Here is a 10584-nt window from a genome sequence, read left to right as displayed (position 1 = left end):
GTTGAGCTTTTGTAAAAACATAACATTCACACTTTCACCAAACGCCAACACCGACCCCGAACCCCCACCCTATCCCCAATACCATGTGGATATGATCACCTGTGTACTAGATACTCAATACTGCATTTCAATAAAAAAATTAAATAAAGGTAGATGTTATAAATTATGTATTCAACAGTAAAAATGTAAATTAATAAATCAAACGGACATAATTGATGTGAATCATGAAAATGTGGGACACATAGGCTCTGATGTGAACAATTCAACTCTATCACAAACAGTTTTATGTTAATATCCATCACATGAGTATATGGTGATGATGAGGTTGAGGAGAACGAATTAGTCAAACTGCAGGAAACCTGCGAATAAAAGAAGGTCATAACAAAATGTCATTATTGCTAACAAGTCTGTCACAAAGAAAACAATGTTTCAGTCTCATATTATTACAATGTTCAGAAAGCATTGCTAGCCAACAATGTGCCACAGGGGCCTTTGGTAACAAACACATCCACAGTGTTAAAGAGGTCATGACATGAGGATTCACATTCGCTTTGGTCTTTCGTCATTGCAGTGAAGAGATTCAAAATGTCCTTCTCTTTGTACTTTGAACATGTTCCAAACATTCCGATAAAAAAATAGGCATTCCATTGAGGTTCAGTTTTGACAAGTCCATAAAGAAAAGATTTCTGTCCAATTTCAAATTTCCAAGATTTTGTAGTATTTTACATGCAACTACTTTCCAGCTTGAAATGACTGAACCATTAAGAAGTCTCTGCAAAAACTGTAAACGAAAAGCTGCTGCTCTACTTTGAAGATGTACCAATCCTTGTCCTCCTCCTTCTTTAGGTAAAAACAAAACACTCTGAGGAACCCGGTGTAACTTGTCCCAGAAAAAAAAATCAACTAAAATGTCTTGAATCTCTGCTAAGAGACGCAAAGGAGGATCAATGCAGGTTAACTTATGCCATAAAGAGGAAGCTACTAAATTATGTATAACTAAAGTTCGACCTCTATATGACATATTTGGGATTAACCACTTCCATTTGTCGAGTCGACCTTTAACTTTTTCAAGAGTTCCTTCCCAATTTTTTTGCACAGTTGCTTCATCTCCTAAAAAAACCCCAAATATTGAAAGCCTCCTTTCTTCCATACTAAGCCAGGAGGAAGGGGAAAAGAACCATTTTTCCAATCCCCTATTATTATTGCTTCACTTTTTTCTAAATTAATTTTAGCAGAGGACAGTTTTTTTAAATCTTCAAGTACACTCATTAAAACCTGTACATCACTCTGTTGACTAACAAACACTAAAACATCAGCAGCATATGCAGAGACTCTTATACTTTTTCCGAAATTAGGCAAATTAAAACCTTGTACATTTTTTCTCAACTGTTGTAGCAGAGGATCTACTGCTAGCGAATATAGCATCCCTGCCTCACTCCTCTAAACACTTTAAACGGAGTGCATAAGCCACCATTAATTTTGAGTACGCTCTCAACATCACTGTACAAAACTTTAATTTTATCTATAAAACTTTCACTAAAACCAAAAGCTTTTAACGTTTCCCATAAGTGTGTGTGTGTCACGGGGTGACAAATAAGCCCAGGACCATCCCCGTTGGAGAAATGCCCTGTTGAGATTTGGGAAGTGAAACACCGTCCTAAAGCCTGGGTGAGTGCCTGTCGCTATGGTAACCGAGTGGCGGATTGACAGCAGCTGTGGGTAATTTGCGCTGAGCGTTTGAATGGGGCCACACTAGCTCATGAGAGTATAAAAAGTCAGAGGAAGAGAAAGCGAGTGTTGTAGAGAATGAAAGAAGGTTGTTAATTCATAATTTAAAAAAAATAGAAATGCAATTTATACCAAAGTATATTCTTCAAAATAACTCGAGAAATGAGTGTTATATTTTTATTCTTCAGTTTCTTGAGGAATCTAATTTGTGGGAGAGAATTAAAAAAAAAAAAAAAAAGAAGTCGTCTTGATCCACACTCCATACCAGTTGGTGGCGGAAATACACCATTTTGTTGTTTGTCAACCGCCAATAAAATTCAAGAAGAAGAAGAAGAAGAAGAAGAAGCGAGTGTTGTAAGGTAATGAGTCCTAGCTGGGAACATGAGAAGAAAGAGGGTAATAGTTTTGGATGGAGTGTGGGGAAATTAGTTCGAGATATGAGATTGGAGGAGGTTGGATATGCTCCAATAATTCCTTTATCTCCAGTACCATTATGGGTTATGCCCCAACCAGAAGTAGATTTAAGTTTATTAGAAAAAAGACAAAAGGAAGGTTCATATGAAACAGAAGTATATAATGTAAGGGAGTATATTGGGTCAAGATATGGGGAGTATATGCACATTTTTACAGATGCATCAAAAGATCCAAAAACTGATCATGTGGGTTCTGCATTCATTATTCCAAAGGTTAAAGTGTATAAGAATAAAAGGATATCAGATTGTTTATCGGTGTATACTGGAGAGATGTTTGCAATAATTATGGCAATAAGGTGGATTAGGGAAGTTAAAATATCCAAGGCAGTAGTATGTTCAGATTGTAGTTCAGCTCTAATAAGTTTGAAGGAGATGAAGTCAGAAACAAGACAGGATATGGTAATAGAGATAATTCAAGAATTATATTCAATCAAACAAGCTAGTTTAGAAGTACAGTTTTTGTGGGTTCCAGCACATATTGGGCTGAGAGGTAATGAGGAGGCTGATGCATTAGCAAAAAAGGCAATAGAACGAGATATAGTAGATATACCGATTTTATTTAGTAGATCAGAAATTAAGTCAATTATTAAAAAAAATATTCTGAAAATATGGCAGCAATATTGGGATAATGAAATAAAAGGTAGACATATGCATCAAATAGAGCCAATAGTGGGTAAAGGAAGAGTATCAGGTAGGTGTAGGTATGAGGAGAATATGATTACAAGATTAAGATTGGGACATACAAGATTGAATAGTACATTGCATTTAATAGGTAAGAGTCCAACAGGTTTATGTGAGGCATGTGAAGTTAGTGAAACAGTTGAGCATGTAGTAATGCACTGTAGGAGATATAATGTTGAAAGGAAAGAGTTGAAGGAGGAATTAAATAATATAGGAGTTAAGTTCACTATTCAAAATGTATTAAAGTCAGATAGGAGTATAATAAATCTAATGGTAGAATATTTGGGAAATACTGGGTTAAATAAGCGCATTTAAATTAGGGTTTTTTTTTTTTTTTTTATTCTTCTACCTGTCATGGGGGCTGAGAGTAGACGGAGGAGCTGGGGCTCGTTCTTCGTACGTCGCTAACTCACTTAGCTGGATTTGATTGTTGACGATTTGGCATGATCTTGGATTGTTTGGTTCTTCGACGCTCATCCTGGACTTGCTGTCATAGCAACAGGTGCGCAATCTTAAACCTGCTCGGGAGCAGGCTTATTTCATGTAAACAGGATTAGACTGCGGCTCATGAACGGAGATGATACGGGAAGTCCAGCGCAGTGCGATAGTGCACTTTCTGATATATATTTTTTTTCCTCGTGACTCGTGAGATTGTCGTTTACATTATTAATTTGTTGGAAACGCACATTTATTTTCGACTTGTCGGAGTCGGGCTTTAACTACAGCACAAACTGTAGGATACCCTAAGATTAATTGCGAGTGTCTCTTTCCTTTACACTATTGGAGATGCGGAGAACTTGATGGAAAGTGCTGTTTGTCGTGTCATTCGGAGTTTACCTGGCGCTTTTAGGTTTAAAAAACAGTTTTAGTTTTTTTTTTTTTTTTTGTGGCATTTCCAAGCCACTGAAGACCCAATGTAAATCAGTTTTTTTTAAGCAGCTTTTTTTTTTTTTTTATTTATTAGACTATAGCCTACTAGACTATTTAAATATTTTGTTATGAAGATCATGCGATCATGACCATGCTGATTACAGTATGTCACTCAGGCTTATAGGCTAGACTGCCATCAAGGCCTCAATGAAGGGGATTATGTGAACAGAAAGGGGGTTCACAATGTAACTGTGCAGCCCAGTTACTATTGTGATTCTTAATATTCCAGATTAATAATATTATATCAAATAAAAAAAAGGCAGTTGACAAATCTTCCATATCACAAATGTGAAAGCAAAATGGTCAGGATCTGTGTATGACTTAAGAATTTTCAGAGATTCACATTTATGCACATTATTTGAAAGTGGTAAGGAAAGTTCCACAATTAAACATCAAGCTCACTGTATTACATACACTTATGCTGATCCTAACAGAACTGCATTTCTTCATAGGTGATTATGACATGTTCCTGCCTGCAGACAGGTGTTTTATGACCCCATTCCCTGACCCAAACCAGTTACAATGCAGCTCTAGCCAGGACAAGGGCACACAATGAAATGAACTTTGGCTAACTAAAGGGAAGATTTCAGTGTCTGAAAAGTCTGAGGGTTGCACACCTGACAGGGCCTGTGACATTGTTGCATTTGCATGTGCCATATTACACAACACTGCCAAAAAAAAAAAAAAAATACACTTTTCATTAAATGTTTAATAAAAGACAAACATGCTTAGTTCCTTGAGTTTTATTTCAATTGTTCTTTGTAAAGAAAAGCCAGTGGTCAAGTGCCTGCAACAAGAGATATTAGACACATGCCTCATGCAACAAATAAAAGGAAAAGTTGCCTATACACTGCCCACCTGTAGGCCTATGTCTCCTCTGTCTGACTCTTCTGTAGGCCTTTCTGTAGATGTGGAATCCTGCAACTTATATTGCAGCCATAAAGCATACAAGTATAAATGAAGTAAAGTTCTTTATGCACTTGCAGGTAGGCTAGTTCCTCCATATGACAGTTATCTGAGAGGGTTTATTCACTGTCCAGTGCAATGGAAACAAATGGACATTACAAAGTCTTATACTTTCTTTCCTTTGGAAAGTTAGAAAATGTCCACTTAAGTTAACAAGTGTTGGTGTATTATGTAAAAGTGCACAAAAGAGGAAAACACAATGTCATTACAATGAACTACACTTGGGAAAAATGTGATCAATAACTCTTTTTGAACTCTTCTTCAATACATATTTTTACATTAACATAAGTTTATCAGTTTTTACTTCCACAAGTCAAAGCAATTCATCATTGCTCAAGATTTAACAGCTGAAATGACTATACAGCCTTAATTTAATGCAGCAAAAATACAGTGTAGGCTACTAAGATCTTTTTTTTTTTCTCAGCCTTTTTCTTGATTGCTTTTATAAACAGACAACCATTTATTTAACAGTGCCTTTCATAAAAGAGACTATAATATAACTAAAAATTACCATTAGAATATTTTTGTACTTCACTTTTATTTGTTCCCATATTCTAGTGTGGTGACTCTGACATTACAATGAACAAAGTAATTATGCAATTATTAAAATACAAAAAAATAGGCTAATAAGTGATAAAAACATCTAACATGGCCACTTCTAACGGATTTAAATTGTCTGCTACTTTTTGCCAGCCCTCTCTCCTGGCTTTTGCAGACTTTGAGGTGTTCCCTGGCGTTTTGATTAAAACATTAAAATTCCGAATAAACTTCGACTATTAGTTCTTGCTCTGCTGAGGAGAAAAAACATAGATATAATATGAGAAAAACTGTGCGCGCTCTTTGGCCACGCTGAGCAGCCAATGGCAGCGTTGCTGATCAATGTTTCCACTATCGATACATATCCCCTTTTAAGCCAGCGCGTTAACGCGCAGTTATCTCAGATAACTCAATCCAGCGATACTAATCCTATCCGGCAAGTGTGTTCGAAGAACTCAATTAGCCGGATTATGATTAGCACGATGAAATCATCTTGGATGTGTCATTTGATCTCGGATGTAATAAGCAACGTACGAAGAACGAGCCCCTGATATCTATTAAGTGTTGTTTATATATATATATATATATATATATATATATATATATACAGTATATCAGTGTTTTCATTGTGTTGGACTGCTACCCCTGTTGGAGTTTACTGTGTGGATTATTAAAAGACTGTTATTCTTCATTATCTTTGTTGGGCGTTTGTTTACCACACAACCTGTGACAGAAGACCCGACCCAAAAAGAAAAGGAAAGTAAAACGGTGAATCGTTTGTATTTGTTTTTCTTCGCTTCCCATTCGTGTCTTGTCTCTGTTTTTTCCCCCGTCTATCATGGACTTCCCTGCTGTCACGCTGCTATGCCTTGAGCAGGGAGACGCTTCTCGAGGATAACCTGGAAGAGTTTCTTGATCTTGTCCATCAGACCACCTTCCCGGACGACTGCCTCTGGACGTTTCTACGAATCGGAGGGCAAGAAGGAGACCCTCCCGCCACTGAGAGCGAGACTCTGGCAGAACCACATTCAGACCTTTAGTTAAGAGATTCTTCATCTGTCCCGTCAGTCCCACCCAGGCTCCCTCTCCCACCACCTCTTCCAGCCACCTTAGAGGACTTATCCCTTATCATTGGACTGTTTCTCTCTCTCTCTCTCCAGCCTCGCCCTCAGCCACTCCTGCCACCCACTCGTCACCGTCTCCCACCATTCCCTCTGTATCCACTCCTCCTCCCTGTGGTGCGGAAACATCTCGGGCCAGCTCGGAACCGTCTTCACCTGGGCAAGAGGAGGCCACGACTCCACAAACAACATCAGCAGACTTTGCTCGTCCTCGACCCTTCACCCTGACTCCTGCGTCTACACTCCTGTGGCCAATGATGCCAGCGTGGACCATCAGCCGTTCGCCCTCGCCGAGCTCCCTCTGTCAGTCGGCTCCACCTGCGTCACACCTGCGCTTCACACTTGTGGGCCGTCCGCTGCTCTTCGGCTCTCCACCCCGTCGACTACGACCCGCTCAGCCTCAGGCATTTTGACCCAAAAGAGGTACAAGCATGTTATTTATTTTATTAATCTATAGTTTTTATTATGAAGATGGAATTTTGTAGGTTTGTTAAGACTGTCAAAATCAGATTTTTTTTTTTACACAAATGTAAGCAACATTAACCTTTTAAACTGTGGCTTTTGTGTTCGGGTCTGTATTGACCTGAAAGTAAACTGTAGCTTCACACATGAAATTATGCTGATGTTTTTCATCTATTGGTTAGATTTGTCTCAAATTAATTCTGTAAAATACATTTATCCTCTTTCCTACACACACACATTTGATCCTTCCCACATTTCCCACAAAAGTCCACATTTCACTTTGCTGCCACTATTGATGAACCATTGCAGCATGAAAAGATTCAAGATGTTTATCATCTCATTTTTTCAAGTAAAAGTTTATTAATGAAATGTTTACAAAACAAATGTTCATTTTACTGAGTAATATTGATGTTGTTTTGTTGGGAAAAGAATATGTAGGTTTCATAAGTTTAGACTGTTTTGAGCAGTCATGAGTTATAAACTGGATTCACCTTCACTTTAATGACACTGCTGAACTCTTGCAGGTGTTTTACACGGTCTCGCATTAAGCAAATATGATGTTATTTTTACGCGTTTATGTGTTTATCCTGCGACTAGTCTTTCCTTTCCCAATCTTACTGTGTCACTGAGCACGTATAGGTGCGGTTATCAACCGCTTGAGTTCGTCATAATGTCTGTTTAGACGCAAATTTTCACTATCGATATCTATGAAAAGTTTAACGAACTTAAACTCACATGTGAAGCGATTGCTGATTTTCTATCTTCCGAAACGGCGTCTTTACAGTCATCGACTGCTTTCGATTTCACTGTGAGACAGGTAAATGTCACAGCTAAACATCCAGCAGCTCCTCCTCGACTGGATTCTTTTCACACTTCCGGGTTTGGAACGAAGAAATAAATTACAGCTGTGATATATATATATATATACGTCAACAGCGCATACACACATTTGTAAAAAAAAAAAAAAAAAAAAAGTTTATTTAAAACAAAAGAAGCAATTTTGTGTTTAGTTTACTCCCCCCTGCTGTAACGAACCGTGACTTCAAAACCGAGGTACGTACCAAACCGTCATGTGTGTGTACTGTTACACCCCTACAATTGATTAATTAAAAAGTAAAAATGTAAGTGAATAAATCACTATTAAATCTGGCAGGGTGGTTACGCTGGGAATGCTGCTGGATTCAGTATTTCTTCTTTACTCAAACTGACCGACACCAAAGCCAACAAACCAGGGCTGCGTTCAGCCCCGACAAAACGTTGCACAACGTTTTTTAAACAGAAACGGTGATGTGTTGAACACTGTTCTGATGACGCAAGAGTTGCAACTATGGCAGCTGAGAAGGCCATTCTTTGTGTTCTTTGTGAAGAATTTTCGGAGCCTGATGAAGTCGGTATAAATATGTGTTTAATACTACAAAATATGCCCGATGTTACAGTTACTGCACTTGCCGCCCAGAACAAAAGAGAACATCCCAAACGAGTGAAGGGATTGCTGAAACTGAAATGGAAGCACACATCTTACTTAATTCAGACTAAAACACATCTATTTAGCCTCACATACTGACTTTATTTGTAGTTCATACTGTTTTAATACCCTGTATTTTCTTTCTCATTTTTAGGAAAAGCACTTAATTACCATTGTTTATTTCTATACCAAATGTCATACACTTGCAATGAAGCTAAAAATATAAACAACTACATCATTATGTTGATATCCTATATTTTTACAATAAAACTTACGACAAACATGTCTTCTAATATCCTCAGCTGCATCGAACACATTTGTAAATTACTTTCCTTGAACCCATTGTGCGAGTTCACTTTAATACGCTTTATATAGCCTACATGTTGCTGCTGATTGGACTGCAGTTCTGACACACCCACCAAACAAGAGAAAACGTATCTCAAACCCCGTTGCACACCGGTGCACCCCGTTTCCAGGAAACAAGATGTTCAACCCGGAAACCGTAGCAAAACGTTGCGCACCGTTTTGAACTTGAACGTGCCCCAGGCGTGAACCTCCTCCATTTTGTTGCCATGGTGAGTGTCGTGATGATGTCACAAGAGCCTCACTTTCATTAGGCCACTTCAAATGAGAGGAAACTACCAGATGATGTCATTATGATGGGATGGAATCAGTCGGACAGAATTCTAGATCAAATTCAGCATGAGTGTTTTTCTTCTTCTCACTACAGGAGTCTGTGAAGAAGGATAAAGACTTGCTGATGTTTCACAGCCGCTTGAGTCGCTCCAGCTTCAAGATCAGGAGACAAACAAACCTCTTAGATCAGTCTAGAAGAATATCAGCGGATGAGTGTCATGAAGCCAGTCTGGGTCAGATTCACCCCAACATCAACAGACATTATATGTTACATTTAATGTAGAAAATAAAGGTTTAAAAATAGGCTTTGTTTGTTGTGACGTCATCTTCATCAGCTTTACTCAAAAACAAGCCGTGCTCGTAGGACATGATGTTCCTCAGTGGATAATATTAGAAAGTGAACGATCAGCTGTTTCTGTGGTCGTCAGAAGAGTCTGTGCTGGAGGATCTTTCTCGACTACAAAGCCGAGTCTCAGAGCTCAGAGTCAGAGCTCAGGCAGATGCTGAAATCCAGATGCAGACCAGAACATTTCTAGAGGTGTGTGTGTGTCCAGATCATGTTCACAGATGCTGATGCTCCTGTTCAGCGTGTAAGTCCATCACTTCTTCCTTCAGGCTGTGAGGTGAGGCTGAAGGAAGCTCAGGATGAGCTGGAAAGCTCACAGAAGAGCAGCAAGGCTCTGGTGGAGTTCCTCTGTGAAGATGACAAGTCCTTCAAACTGGAGGAGGCCTGTGTGATCGTCCACGGCTTCTGCCATCGCTTCCAGAGAGCCGTGCGGGCGAGCAACACTGATGCTGACTGCACTGTCTCTTTAAAGACTAACTACCAAATCAAGTCCAAAATCACCAGAGAACTAGAGCTGCTCCTTTAAAACAATCTGTTTTTCAGCCTTTTACAATATTAGATACTAATCTTCCTTCATGGAGTTTCTCTGAAATGCCTTAAAAGTTGTTTTACTGTCTTTAACTAAATAAATGCCAGAGAATCATCATTTATATTCACCAAACTCTTTAAACTAAACTAAAGTTAAAATCAGAGACTCTATTGAAACGTCTGTCTAAACTCTTATTGCATTCGGCTCCATTTTGACCCAGAAGAGGTACAAGCATTTTATTTATTTCATTAATCCATAGTTTTTAAGAAGGAAGATGGAATTTTGTTGGTTTGTTGAGACTGTCAAAATAAAAATAAAAATCTGATTTTATGTAAGAAATATTAACCTTTAAAACTGTGGCTTTTGCGTTCGGGTCTGTATTGACCTGAAAGTGAACTGTAGCTTTACACATGAAATTATGCTGATGTTTTTCATCTATTGGTTAGATTTGTCTCAAATTAATTCTGTAAAATACATTTATCCTCTTTCCTACACACACACATTTGATCCTTCCCACATTTCCCACAAAAATCCACATTTCACTTTGCTGCCACTATTGATGAACCATTGCAGCATGAAAAGATTCAAGCTGTTTATCATCTCATTTTTTTTCATATGGAAGTAAAAGTTTATTAATGAAATGTTTACAAACAAAATGTTCATTTTACTGAGTAATATTGATGATTTGTTGGAAAAAGAATATGTAGGTT

The sequence above is a fragment of the Rutilus rutilus genome, assembly GCF_951802725.1.
Source record: "Rutilus rutilus genome assembly, chromosome: 1".
Taxonomy (NCBI): Eukaryota; Metazoa; Chordata; class Actinopteri; order Cypriniformes; family Leuciscidae; genus Rutilus; species Rutilus rutilus.
This window is presented reverse-complemented; position numbering follows the sequence as displayed.